Here is a 15,237-nt window from a genome sequence, read left to right on the forward strand (position 1 = left end):
GAGAGCAAGTACCTCAACATAATAAAGGCCATATATAATAAACCCACAGCTAACATCATACTGAACAGCAAGAAGCTGAAATCTTTTCCTCTAAGATTGGGAAAAAGACAGGGATGCCCACTCTCCCCACTGTTATTCAACATAGTACTGGAGATCCTAGCCATAGCAATTAGGCAAAACAAAGAAATACAAGGAATCCAGATTGGTAAAGAAGAAGTCAAACTGTCACTATTTGCAGATGACATGATATTGTGCAAAAAAAACCCTAAAGACTCCACTCCAAAACTACTAGAACTAATATTGGAATTCAGCAAAGTTGCAGGATACAAAATTAATACACAGAAATCTGTGGTTTTCCTATACACTAACAATGAACTAATAAAAAGAGAAATCAGGAAAACAATTCCATTCACAATTGCATCAAAAAGAATAAAATACCTAGGAATAAACCTAACCAAGGAAGTGAAAAACCTATACCCTGAAAACTACAAGACAATCTTAAGAGAAATTAAAGAGGTCACTAGCAAATGGAAACTCATTCCATGCTCTTGGTTAGGAAGAATTAATATTAACAAAAATGGCCATCCTGTCCAAAGCAATATACAGATTCAATGCAATCCCTATCAAAATACCAACACCATTCTTCAATGAACTGGAACAAATAGTTCAAAAATTCATATGGAACCACTAAAGACTCTGAATAGCCAAAGGTATCTGAGAAGGAAGAATAAAGTGGGGAGGGGGATCTCGCTCTCCAACTTCAAGCTCTACTGCAAAGCCACAGTAAACACGACAATTTGGTACTGGCACAAGAACAGACCCACAGATGAGTGGAACAGAATAGAGACTCCAGACAATAACCCAAGCATATATGGTCAAAAAATATACAATAAAGGAGCCATGGACATACAACGGGGAAATGACAGCCTCTTCAACAGTTGGTGCTGGCAAAACTGGACAGCTACATGTAAGAGAATGAAACTGGATTATTGTCTAACCCCATACACAAAAGTAAATTTGAAATGGATCAAAGACCTGAATGTAAGACATGAAACCATAAAACTCTTAGAAAAAAACATAGGCAAAAATCTCTTGGACATAAACATGAGTGACTTCTTCATGAACATATCTCCATGGGCAAGGGAAGCAAAAGAGAAAATGAACAAGTGGGACTATATCAAGCCAAAAAGCTTCTGAACAGCAAAGGACATGATCAGTAGAACAAAAAGGCATCCTACAGTATGAGAGAACATATTCATAAATGACAGATCCGATAAAGGGTTGACATCCAAAATATATAAAGAGCTCACACACCTCAACAAACAAAAAGCAAATAATCCGATTAAAAAATGGGCAGAGGAGCTCAACAGACACTTCTCCAAAGAAGAAATTCAGATGGCAAACAGACACATGAAAAGATGCTCCACATCGCTAGTCATCAGAGAAATGCAAATTAAAACCACAATGAGATATCACCTCACACCAGTAAGGATCGCCATCATCGAAAAGACAAACAACAAATGTTGGTGAGGTTGTGGAGAAAGGGGAACCCTCCTACACTACTGGTGGGAATGTAAATTAGTTCAACCAATGTGGAAAGCACTATGGAGGTTCCTCAAAAAGCTCAAAATAGAAATACCATTTGACCCAGGAATTCCACTTCTAGGAATTTACCCTAAGAATACAGCAGTTCAGTTTGAAAAAGCCTTATGCACCCCTATGTTTATTGCAACACTATTTACAATAGCCAAGAAATGGAAGCAACCTAAGTGTCCATCAGTAGATGAATAGACGAAGAAGATGTGGTTCATATACACAATGGAATATTATTCAGCCATAAGACGAAAACAAATTCTACCATTTGCAACAACATGGATGGAGCTGGAGGGTATTGTGCTCAGTGAAATAAGCCAGGCGGAGAAAGACAAGTACCAAATGATTTCACTCACATGTGGAATATAAGAACAAAGAAAAATCTAAAGGAACAAAACAGCAGCAGAATCACAGAACCCAAGAATGGACTAACAGTTACCAAAGGGAAAGGGACTGGGGAGGATGGGTGGAAAGGGAGGGTTAAGGAGGGGAAAAAAGAAAGGGGGCCTTATGATTATCATGTATAGTGTGGTGGGCACAGGGCGGGCTGTGCAACACAGAGAAGACAAGTAGTGATTCTACAGCATCTTACTGTGCTGATGGGCAGTGACTGAAATGGGGTTTGTGGCGGGGGACTTGGTGAAGGAGGGAGCCTAGTAATCATAATGTTCCTCATGTAATTATAGATTAAGGATACCAAAATTAAAATTAAAATTAAAATAAATTTAAAAATCTTTTGAACATACATATGAGCAACTTTTTCCTGGACACATCTCTTGGGCAAGGGAAACAAACTCAAAAATGAACAGTGGGACTACACCAAACTAAAAAACTTCTCTACAGCAAAGGACAGCAAAGGACAAAAAGGCAACCTACAATATGGGTGAATGTATTCATAAATGATTTATCCAATAAGGGGTTAACATCCAAAATATATAAAGAACTCAATACCAAAAAAATTAACAACCCAATTTAAAAAATGGGTGGAGGAGCTGAGCAGACATTTTTCCAAAGAAGAAATACAGATGGCCAAAAGGCACATAAAAAGCTGCTCCATGCTCCATGTCACTAATCATCAGGGAAATGCAAATCACAACCACAATGAGATATCACCTCACACCAGTCAGAATGGCCACTATCCAAAAGACAAAAAATAATAAGTGTTGGTGTGGACATTGAGAAAAGGGAACCATCCTACACTGTTGGTGGGAATGTAAATTGGTGCAGCTGCTGTAGAAAGCAGTACAGAGGTTCCTCAAAAAACTAAAGATGCAAATGCCATTCAACCCAGTAATTCCACTTCTAGGAATTTACCTGAAGAAAACAAAGTCCCTGATTCAAAAAGATATACTCACCCCTATGTTTATAGCTGCATTATTTACAATAGGCAAGATATGGAAGCAACCTAAGTGTCCATAAATAGATGAATGGATAAAAAAGATGTGGTAATTGTATATATAATGGATTATTATTCCACATAAAAAGAAAAGAAATATTCCCATTTGCAACAACATGGATGGATCTAGAGGGTATTATGTTCAGTGAAATAAACCAGGTGGAGAAAGACAAATAGCATATGATTTCACTTATTTGTGGAATCTGAAAACAAAACAAAACAAAATGAACAATAGAGCAGTAGACTCATAGACACTAAGTGACTGGTGGTTACCATGGGTGAGGGGTTGGGTGGGGTTGGGGTAAAGGGGATAAAGGGGCACAAAAATTCTTAATCATCATATAAATTCATCACAGGGACAGTATTATAACATGGAGAATATAGCCAATGATTCTGTAACATCTTATGTTGACAGATAAGTCACCAGACTTGAGGATTTAATAATATGTGTAACCGTTGAATCACTGTGTTGTAAATTGCAAGCCAATATAAGATGAATATCAATGATACTTCAATAAAAAAAGTTCTTTTTAAACAGTGTGCTTGCTTTATGTGGACAAGGCACATGAGGACTGTCACTGTGACCACCTGGGGTTTGGTTCTGCACACAGAATTTAGGTTTAGGAGCACTCTATACATTGGTAACAGAAAAGACATTTTTCAAATTTTCTTTGTTTTCTGACTCACCTACACTCTAAAACTGAAGTTTTCATCTTAGCTGAGATTCATTTCTAGTTCATAATTCATTTCTAGTTCACTTGTCCCTTAAAAAGAAATTAAAATGTGGTTCTTGAGGTTGTTCTTTGTATTGCTAGTAAACTGGCAAAGCTTGTACCTACATATCTTTAATTTCTACCACACTTGCAATTTAGGTTCAAAATCTTCCCATAGGAAAGAAAAAGGATTAGACATTATGCTTCTAATAAATGTCAGGATCACATAAATATAATGGAATTTACATTTGAAGTCACTAATTTAACAATGCAGACATACAAATAAAAAATAAAAAGAACACAAAAAGTCACTTTTTAAAAGGCTAGTATTAAATCTTTCCCTATAACCCCCCATTTTATTGAGAAATAATTGACATACAAAATGGCTGGTGTTAAATCTTCACTACAAGACACAAAATTTAAAAACAATCTATTGTGACTACAGAAGGAATAATGTTGCTCCACCCAAATAAGTGGCTGGAGTTATCTGTGACTCTGCCCACTAATACAAATTCTCCCCCCATACACTTAACAACATACAGAGGCCTACCTCACAAGTTTGCCAGCTGAGCTTTTTTAAAAGATCATATTTAGGTTTACAGAAAATACAGAGTATTACCATATATAGTAGTTCCCTCTTACCCATCAGGGATACATTCCAAGATCACCAGATGCCTGAAACCACAGATAGCATGAAACCTTACATAATATACTGTTTTTTTCCTATACATACATCCTTATGATAAAGTTTTATTTATTAATAAGGCATAGTAAGAGATTAACAATAACTAATGATAAAGTAGAGCAATTATTAACAATGTACTGTAATAAACTAAGTGAATGTGCTCTCTCAAAATATCTTATTGTACTGCACTCACACTTCTTTTTGTGATCATGAGATAATAAAATGTCTACAAGATGAGATGATGAGGTGAATGACATAGGCATTGCGATGTAGCATTAGGCTACTACAGACCGTCTGACAATATTCAGGAGGATCATCTGCTTAAGATGTGGTTGACTGTGGGTAACTGAAACCCCAGAAATTGAAACCACAGACAAGGGGGAACTACTCTATTCCCTCTATTCCCCAACCCTCAGTTCCTCCATGATTAACATTCTGTGTTGGTGTGGTACATTCATTACAACTGATGAACCAATATCAATATATTATTATTAATTACTGTTCATCGTTTATATCAGGGTTCACTCTTGGTGGTGTATATCCTAAGGGTTTGGGATATATCCATCATTATACTGTCATACAGAGTAGTTTTGCTGCCCTAAAAATCCTCTGTGCTCTGCCTATTCATCCATCCCTACCTCTGAACCCCTGGCAACCACTTATCTTTCTCCTATCCATAGTTTGGCCTTTTCCAAGCTATGTCATTGAGTTGGAATCATGCATTATGTAGCCTTTCCACATTTCTTTTACTTAATAATCTGTATTTAACATCCTTCCATATCTTTTCATGGCTTGATAGTTCATTTCAGTCACTGAATAGTATTCCATTGTATGAATATACCAGCTTGTTTATCCATTTATCTATGGAAGAACATAGCATATAGAGGTTTACTTCACAAATTGCTGTTTTCAACAGCAATTAAAATTAAATTATTTTGAATACAAAGTGTTTTGACTTCTAGATAAATTACTCTTAACTGAAAAATCAACTTTCTCTAAACTTCAAAAAAGCTTCTAAAGTCACTGAGAAATGACATACACAGCAAAACTCTGGTTTGACTCATGATATAAAGACCTATAGTGAATATTAAAAACTCTAGAATATATCTGGTAGAGTACTTTGTTACAAAATGTAAAGTGGAAGGAGATTCTTAGAAGAAGAGTTACTGAGTCAAATGGCATTTACATGTGTAAGGATCTCTTTTTATATTATTTTTTATTTTTGCATTAATATACAATCACATGAGCAACACTGTGGTTACTAGATTCCCCCCATTATTAAGTCCCCACCACATACCCCATTACAGTCACTGTCCATCAGCGTAGTAAGAGGCTATAGAGTCACTACTTGTCTTTGTGCTATACTGCCTTCCTCGTGTGTCCCCCACATTATGTGTGCTAATTGTAATGCCCCATACTCCCCTTATCCCTCACTTCCCCTCCACCATCCCGTTTCCTTCCCTTTAGCAACTGCTAGTCCATTCTTGGGTTCTGTGAGTCTGCTGCTGTTTTGTTCCTTCAGTTTTTGCTATGTTCTTATACTTTACAGATGAGTGGCATCATTTGGTATTTGTCTTTCTCTGCCTGGCTTATTTCACTGAGCATAATACCCTCTAGCTCCATCCATGTTGCTGCAAATGGTAGGATTTGTTTTCTTCTTACAGCTGAATAATATTCCACTTGTATATGTACCACATCTTTATCCATTCATCTACTGATGGACACTTAGTTGCTTCCATTTCTTGGCTATTGTAAATAGTGCTGCAATAAACAAATGCAATAAACATTTTTTGCATGCAAAAAAAACAAAATTCAATCTGAGATCCTGCATTTCATAGGGTAAATCCCTAGGAGTGGAACTCCCAGGTAAAATGGTATTTCTACTTTAAGTTTTTTGAGGAACCTCCATACTGCTTTCCATAATGGCTGAACTAATTTACATGCCCACCAGCAGTGTAGGAGGGTTCCCCTTTCTCCACATCCTCGCCAGCATTTGTTGTTGTTTGTCTTTTGGATGGTGGCCATCCTAACTGGTGTGAGGTGATATCTCATTGTGGTTTTAATTTGCATTTCTCTGATGATTAGCAATGTGGAGCATCTTTTTTTGTGCTTGTTGGCCATCTGAATTTCTTCTTTGGAGAAGTGTCTGTTCAGATCCTCTGCCCATTTTTTAATTGGATTATTTGCTTTTTGTTTGTTGAGGCATGTGAGCTTTTTGTATATTTTGGATGTCAACCCCTTATCAGATGTCATTTATGAATATATTCTCCCATACTGTAGGATGCCTTTTTGTTCTACTATTGGTGTCCTTTGCTGTAGAGAAACTTGATAAAGTTCCAGTTGTTCATTTTTGCTTTTGTTTCCCTTGCCTGGGGAGATATGCTCATGAAAAACTTGCTTGTGTTTATATTCAAAAGAGTTTTGCCTATTTTCCTTCTAAGAATTTAATGGTTTCATGACTTACATTCAGATCTTTGATCCATTTCAAGTTTACTTTTGTGTATGGAGTTAGACAGTAATCCAGTTTCATTCTCTTGCATGTAGCTGTCCAGTTTTGCGAACACCAGCTGTTGAAGGGGCTGTCATTTCCCCATTGTATGTCCATGGCTCCTTTATCATATATTAATTGACCATATATGCTTGGGTTAATATCTGAACTCTCTATTCTGTTCCACTGGTCTATAGGTCTGTTCTTGTACCAGTACCAAATTGTCTTGATTACTGTGGCTTTGTAGTACAGCTTGAAGTTGGGAAGCATAATCCCCCCTGCTTTGTTTTCCCTTCTCAGGATTGCTTTGGCTATTTGGGGCTTTGTGGTTCCATATAAATTTTAGAACTATTTGTTCCAGTTTGTTGAAGAATACTGTCGGTATTTTGATGGGGATTGTGTAAGGATCTTGATACACAGTAGTAAATTCATTCCTACCAGCAGTGTATAAGCAAGACTGTTTCACTAAACTCTTGTCAGCACTGAGTACAGGAATTTATATATAAGTACCCAAAATCTGAGAAAGCAAAAATGTGTAGATATTTGATTTTAAAAGAGGTAGTTGTTTTATTTTTAAAGAAATACAGGTAAGAGGTAGAGGGTACAAAGAGGCCTTGGTAGTCGCCTTGCTCTTCTCCTTCATGTTAGTCAAGGAAGCAGAGATTGAACAATTCACTCAAGGTCACATGCTATTACTTAGCTGCAGAACAGTTCCGCAAATTGTCTCCTAACTTTTTATGTAGGTTTAAGACTTTTTCTCTAATGGTACATAGGTGATAATGCATATTGTCAGTCACCTTAAAATAAGCATGACCTTTAAAACCTTGCCTACACTCTACTCTTCTTCACGCCCTCTTTCTCAGAGCCTAAGTAAGCTCATTCAATCTTATGCTTAAAAGTGCCATGCACATACTATGTCTCCAACATTTGTATCTCCAGCACTATTCACATTCCTGAACTCCAGACCTGTCTATCGAACCACCTACTTGACGTCTCTCATTAGACATTTAACTGGCATGCAGCGTAAGGTGTTCCATGAACCCACTGATTAGCAAAACTGGTTGGTAAAAAGCATTTAAAAAAACAATCATGTATAGTCTCTGGAAATTATCCCAAGGACATGCAGCAAATGATAAAACATTTATTTAGTGAAATCTAGTTTGGCAAAATCAGTCTGCAGCATTATGAACAAAGACCTCCTCCCTTCTTCTATCCTCCCTACTCAGAAAGACAGAAACTGTACCCCCATCTTGTACAGCCCCAGACACAGGGCTACCACTCCTCAGAGCCCCCAGTCAGAGGCAATCTTGTGGAAAAGTCAGTACTTCTCATTCTGCCCCCAGTTTCCTGTTGCTTAGGCTAAGTTCCAGGAGAACACAGCAAACAAGTGGGGACCCTCTCGTGCTTAGTTCCCACTGTGGAATGAAGTCTTTACCTTGAGTGTGGCACCAATGAGAATATCAGGGCTCTTGTCATGGCTCCTAAGGCAAAGGTGCTGGGAGAAGCAAGCAGACAGGACCTGAGGCTACTGCTGTTCCCGTCAACTGAGCACTGAGCTCCTAAAGCAAGGTGTCACTCAGAGAGAATGCCATTATCTGCACTCTCAGCTCCAAAGCCATGGATCAGAGATTTTTCCAGGAGGGTGTAGTAGGCTGTAAAATCGATAGCTCCTAATCTCTTCCCAAAGAACAGACTTCATTTGTAACACACTATTGGAAGTTCAAACTTAAAGATACTCTCAAGAACAGTGGAGGATGTGGAGAAAGACAACTGGGAGGAGACTGGCAGAATAATTGGATTTATTGGCTAAACTGTAGGTCAGCTAGTTTCTTGGAGAGAACCAGGGAAAGAGACTGCTGGTAGGAGCCCACCTGGGGGTCATACCAAATCTCAAACACTAACCTCAGAAACATTTATCATTTCAAATAAGCCTATATTTAATTGGTTTGGTCTCTGGAAGAATTTATGCACTAGAGTAATGCTAAACAGTGCAACAGTCAGCCAGCAATTAGGGGAGCTTAACATCTGACTAAGCCTGGGAAAAGAGGTTAAGAGATCCCTGCCAAAACCACTGTCATCCCAGAGTAACTGCAGGAAAACCCAAGGCTGCACACCCTAAGGAGCAACATCAGAGGCATTACACTGCAGAGGGTGGAGGTGTGGCAGGGAGGGGGCATGCAGGGGCGAATAGACTCCACTAAAATAATGGAGTCACTAAAAAAAAGTAAATAATAATAACAAGATTGGGGTGAGGGGTACCAGTACCCAAAGTTATTAAAACATCATCTAAAATGTCCAGCTTCCAACAAAAGATTATGAGACATGCAAAGAGACAGGAAAGTATGACCCCATACAATGGGAAAAAAGCAGGCAATAGAAACGGCCTGTGAGAGTAACTAGATGTTGGATTGAATAGACAAAGCTTTTCAAAGTAGCCATTGTAAATATGTTTAAAAAACTTAAGGAAGTTCTTTAACATGGTTAAAAATGTAAAGGAAGGTGTGATGACAATGCCACATCAAATATTATCAGTAAAGAGAATTATTTTTTCAAAACAAATGGAACTTCTGGAGTTGAAAAGTAAAATAATTAAAATAAAAATTTCATTAGAGGGGCTCAACCACTGGTTTGAATTGGCAGGAAAAAAATTTTTTAGCAAACTGTATGATAGCTCAGTAGAGGTTATATAATCAGAAGAACAGAGAGAAAAAACAATGAAGAAAAATGAACAGAGCTTCAAAGAATTGTGGGACACTACTAAGCACCCCAACACACATAAAATGACTACCAGGAGAGAGAAAAAGGGACAAAAAATATTTGAAGAAATAATGCCTGAAATCTCCCCAAGCATATTGAAAAACCATAATCTACACATACAGACAGCTCAAAGAATTCCATGCAGAATAAATAAAAAATGATCCACATGTAAATACCTCATTATAAAACAATGAAAGCCAAAGACAAGGAGAAAATCTTGAAAGTAGCAAGGAAAAACAGTTCATTCATAAGAGAATGCCAATAATATTAACAGACTTCTGAGAAGAAACAATGGAAGTAGAAGGCAATGGGATAACATATTTAAAGTGCTCAAACAAAAGCCTATCAACTGATAATAGTATATCCAGGAAAGCTATTTTTCAAAAATAAAGATGAAATACAAATATTTCCAGATATTTGCTGCTAGTAGACTGCCTTACAATAAATACCAAATAAGTTCTTCAGCCTGAAAGTAACCCCAGACAGTAATCTGAGTCCACACACAAAATAAACAGCACTGATAATTAGGTAATTACAAAAGATAGCATAAATGCATATTTTTCTCCATTTTTAAGTGAGTTAAAAACAATTTATACATACAATGGAATATTATTCATTAATAAAAAGGAATGGAGTATGAATGAGAATGAGCCTCAACAACATGCTACAAGAAAAAAGCCAGATATAACCAGTTTCATATTATTCCATTTACATGAAATATCCAAAATAAGTGAATCCATAGAGATAAAGTACTAACTGGTAGGGGCCAGGGGGATGGGGGAATAAAGATAGTTTATTGGGCATAGGTTTTATTTTGGAGTAATAGACATGTTTGGGTTTAGATAGAGGGGGTAGTTGTATAAACATTATGAATATAGCAAAAATAAAATTCAGAAAGAATCATGATTGCCTAGAAAAGATAAATCTATACAGAAAGTGTATTAGTGGTTGCCTGGTGGGGGGAGGTGGGAATGGAGAACAACTGTAAATGGGTATGAGGAAATCTTACTGGGGTGATGAAAATGTTTTAAAACTGGATGATTTTATGATATGCATTGTATACCTCAATAAAGTTTTTAAAAAATGTTCATGAGAAAAAAAGCATTTGTATAAAATATATATATTGATGGGCCCATAATGTATAAACATGTAACATATTTACTAGTAACAGTATGAAGGAGGTAGAAAAGAGTAAAGCTGTACTGAGCTAAGGAAATTCTCCAGGTAGCAGCATGAATCCACAAGAACATGAAATGAAGAGAACCAGAACTGGCAATTAAGAGAACAATACAATAAAAGCTATAAATATGTAGTTGCTGTCCTATCTTCTTTCAGCTTCTTTATTATATAATCTTTATAACAATGTATTATTGGGTTTGTAACCTTCATAGATAAAATATGTACAACAATTTTACCATAGGAAGCAACGAAATGTAATAAGACTACATGGGAGTAAGGTTTTTAATCTCATTGGAATTAAGCTAGTAAACCTGAAGCTACTCTAGTAAATTAAGATGGATATGGTGAGCCCTAGAACAAATACTAAGGAAATAACTTTAAAAAGTGAAAAAAAATCACTAAAGAAATTAGACTGCTACATCAGAAAATTCACTTTATCAAAAGAAAGCAGTAAAAGAGCAGTAAAGGGGAAAAAAACATGATATACAAACAACAAAAAAACTAAATGCAGACATAAACCCAACTATCAATAACACTGAATAACAATCAAAACAGAAATTTAGACTAAAAAAAAAAAAAAGAAAAAGGATCTAACTATAACTATATGTTGTCCATAGAAGACACACTGAGACTTAATGGTACACATGCAAGCAGCCACCATAGTGAAATGATTTCACCTGATCTCCAGCTGGTGAAAGCTGGAATGGCTGAATGAGATTCAGACAAAAAAGACTTTAAAAAAATGATTTTTTTAAGTTACTAGATAAAAAGGACATTTTGTAAATAATAAAAGTGTCAAACCAAAAGGAAGATATAACATTTATAAACATGCATGCACCTAGTAACAGAGGACCAAAATACATGTAGCAAAAACCAATAGAATGAAGGGAGATATTGACAACCCACCAATAATTGAAGTCTTTAAGACCTCACTTTCAATTAGACATCTAACAGACTGAAATGTGATATGACTGCAGGAGAATTCTTCATTCCTCCCAACCCCCGACTTAAAATCTGTTCCCCTTTCAGTCTTTATCTCCCTAAGGAGCAATTGCATCCATTCAATTGCTTAAGCCAAAGTCCTTTAAGTAGCTCTCTCTCACACCTCACTTCCAATCTATCAATGAATTTTATAGCTTGCCCTTTCAAAATATATCCAGAATCCATCTCTTTTTCCCTACTTCTACTTTGGTCTAAACCAGCACCATCATTCACCAGGATTACTGAATAACACTCATAACCAGATTCCACCCTTCCTCCCCTGGTCCCATGCTGTAGGTCTCCTCACAGCAGTCAAATAAACCATGTAAAACAAATTAAATCATGTCGTTACTCAGTCCTGAGCTTACTCTGTCCAGTAATTTTTTAAATGAGATCCAAATCCTATGCTTCCTTTCCAGCTTTATTTCCTACTCCTTTAAATCACTACATTCTTATCACATTGCCCTCTTTGCTAGCCTCAGCAAGTTATTAAGTTGAGTTTATAATGCCTAGTTTGAAAATATCACTATATGTATATATGTGTAAAAAGGTGAGAAAGGATAGACCCTATTATAAAATGTGAAAAATAATTACCTATAGGTAGGATTATACACAATTTTCATTTTTTTCTTATTGCAAAAATGTATTTCTAATTAACACATTATTTGTTTTTATGTATTATGTAACAAAACATATGAAAAGCTTGCTCAAAATTTCCTACACCAATGTGATGACAGTATTTAACTACACACAAAATAAAGAAATAAACCATGTGTGTCACAAAAAAAAATCAGAACAAAAGAAACAAACTAAAAAACTAACAAAAACCCTGCCTATAGAAACAGCTAATATTTACCAGTAATGCTCTGGGCCCTTGCATTCATTATTTCATCTAATAACCCTATGTGATGAAAACTATCCTCACATTAAGTGCAAAATGAGGATCAGAAAGGTTAAATACGTTGTTTGAAGTTACAGGGCAAGTGGTGAAACCCAGGTCTATCTGACTTGAATAGTCACATTCTAAATACAATTCTAAATATTGCCTCATCACAGTCATATAATACTGCAAAACTGAAATGACCTAAACATCCAGTAACAAAAGAAAGGGACATCATGTAATTATAAAAATATTTACTAAAAGCTAGAATTATGTAAAAATTGAGGGACGTTACAGGAAAAAAGCAAACTGTAACATTCCTTACCTGAGTACAGGAAAATGTAATATTTCATATGGAAATAAGCCAAAATAAGCCAATCTGTTAATGTTGATTCAGTTTGGATAATGGAACTTCAGGAGGTTTTCCTTTTGTTTTCTCTTGCTTTGTCCTATTTTCCAGATTTTCATTAAAGCATCAGAGCTGCTTAGAACAAGAAAAAATTAATTTTCATAAATAAAGGAAAAAGTTCTGTAATAAAGGAAAACTCAGACCAGTGTCTTCCCAAAGAGCTACAAACTCCAAGTCTAGAAATAAACTAGATAAAACTTAATTACCTATCTAAAAGGTGATTACATTCTTTCACTGGACATCTGAGGACTACATGGACCAGGAGTTTTCTTCAAAGGATTTTTATGATGCTCTTTTTTATTTATAGCCTACTTACAAAGAGCCTATTGGGATTGATGGATAGGGCAGCTCAGACGGTCCAAATTTAATAATCCCTGTCTTTCCACCAGAGGAACATAATTCAAAAGTATTTTCAAACTGTTGGGAAGGAAGAAATTTCATCCAGCTTCTTCTAGCTGGTCTAAGAATGAAACTGACATGAGAAAGAAGAAAAAAACCAAGTTTATTACATAGGCAGAGGGTTCCAAGACTGTCAGGGAGAATGAGGTATGTATGTGTGGGTAAAACTGTAACATTTCCAGAATATCTCGCCTGGCTTTAGTACATCTGCATATCAATAGGCGTTCAGAGGTGGAAAGAAGTGAGGCTTTAGTGCATTTGCATGATTCCTCAGGGGTGGAGAAGTTCATCTCCGTATCAAAGGTAATTACCTGGGCAAGGAGGGCCCTGAGAGTGAGGGGGAGGGCCGGTTTTGCTGCTGCTGGAGCAGGAAAGAGAGAAGGCCCTGGACTGCAGTTTGTAAACAATAAACAGGTTTTAAACTTTATTTCTCCCTTTGATTGATTTCGGTTTTTAGAAGTATTTTGCTCCGGGAATTCCTCTCCCCGGACTTACAGTATGTCATCCTGAATCAAGGAGGTGGGGGTGTGTGTGTGTGTGAACTGAGACTTTAAAGAAAAGGTAAGTAATCTACAGGAATTTGAAAGGAGTAAATGTTTGGTCAACAAAATATTTGATGGCCACACAAAAATGATGGAGTTCAGAGAAATTTTAACAGACATTGTCACATTCCGTCCTGTCAATCACCCCTAGATTACATTATAAGACAGCAATCTACAATGATAGTTTTCTTCCTATAAATTATTTTTATGCATGGGGGGACCTTGAACTTTGTCAGTTTTTTTCTGAGTCTTTTGGGCTTGATGGTTTTCAGCTCAAAATAATCTGCATGCAAAATGGCACGTCTTGGGGCAACTTGACCTTGTTGCCTACAAAAACCGTTTCTGTAACGTGTACCTTGTATGAAAGTAATGGTACTTAAAAGGTAGCAAAGGTGGTAACAAAAAGTATGTGTTCAAATATGCATACTTGTCCCCAAAACACTGCCTCTGGGACCATAAACTTTTGGTCTTGCTTGGTGGTGGGAACCGAGCGCTGTGGTTTTCACGGTCTCTCAGCAAAACAAAGCCAACTCCCGGGGTCAACAAAGCGTGCCAGGACCCGCCCGGGGCCGCCTGCTTCCTGCCTGTGGCCGCGGCGCGGCTCTTGTACCTACTTGCCAGGCGGATGGCGCAGCTGTCGGAAAAACCTCCATGACTGCAATGGCGGCCACAACAACACGACTGACGCGCTGACGAGGCCGAGGGAGAGAGCAGACGCCGGGGCTGCGCAGCAAGGCAGAGCACAGAGGTACCGCCCAGAGGCAAATAAACCACCGGCCCCTGGGTGCCGGCTCCCAGGCAGCGCGGGCGGGGCCAGCCTGCGAGGCTCTCCTCAGACCCGCCCACCCCTTTACCCGGGCGCACGCACGCACTGAGCGCGCACGCGCCTCCCTGTGCCGAGGGGGAGGCTGATGCTGCGCCCTGCGCACTCCGGCGGGAAGCGCGCGCTCGCCAGAGGCCCGCCCCTCCAGGGGTTTCCGGCGCGCGGGTTCGGCCGCTACGCGGCCCCTCTGGCGTGGCTTTGACCAGAGGACGCCGGATCGGTAGGCTTTACTTTGCTTACGTTCCGAGACTTCTTGAAAAGCAGCAAGTGTGAAACTTTGGGCTTCAACTTTGAAAGGGCTTAAGTATGTCGCTTAATAAACGTTTGCTGAACGATTCAAGTAGTAAGTGGATGTTTGCTTTACTTTTAACTATGCTTTCAAAATCCCCTTT

General features: G+C 37.8%; 1 long non-coding RNA gene across 3 annotated transcripts in view; it reads right to left on the reverse strand.

Annotated features, from left to right (window-relative positions):
* The window catches only part of LOC118914125 (uncharacterized), a 125,050-nt gene extending 110,282 nt beyond the window's left edge, over window positions 1-14,768 (reverse strand). For all 3 annotated transcript variants that reach the window (XR_008994299.1, XR_008994300.1, XR_008994301.1), the window contains exons 1-2: window positions 14,637-14,768; window positions 12,998-13,156 (exon numbers count right to left, since the gene is read on the reverse strand). This is a non-coding gene — a long non-coding RNA (uncharacterized LOC118914125). The remainder of the gene's footprint in view (window positions 1-12,997; window positions 13,157-14,636) is intronic.
* Window positions 14,769-15,237: the final 469 nt, after the last annotated feature.

This window comes from Manis pentadactyla, chromosome 16 (assembly GCF_030020395.1).
Source record: "Manis pentadactyla isolate mManPen7 chromosome 16, mManPen7.hap1, whole genome shotgun sequence".
NCBI classification, from domain to species: domain Eukaryota; kingdom Metazoa; phylum Chordata; class Mammalia; order Pholidota; family Manidae; genus Manis; species Manis pentadactyla.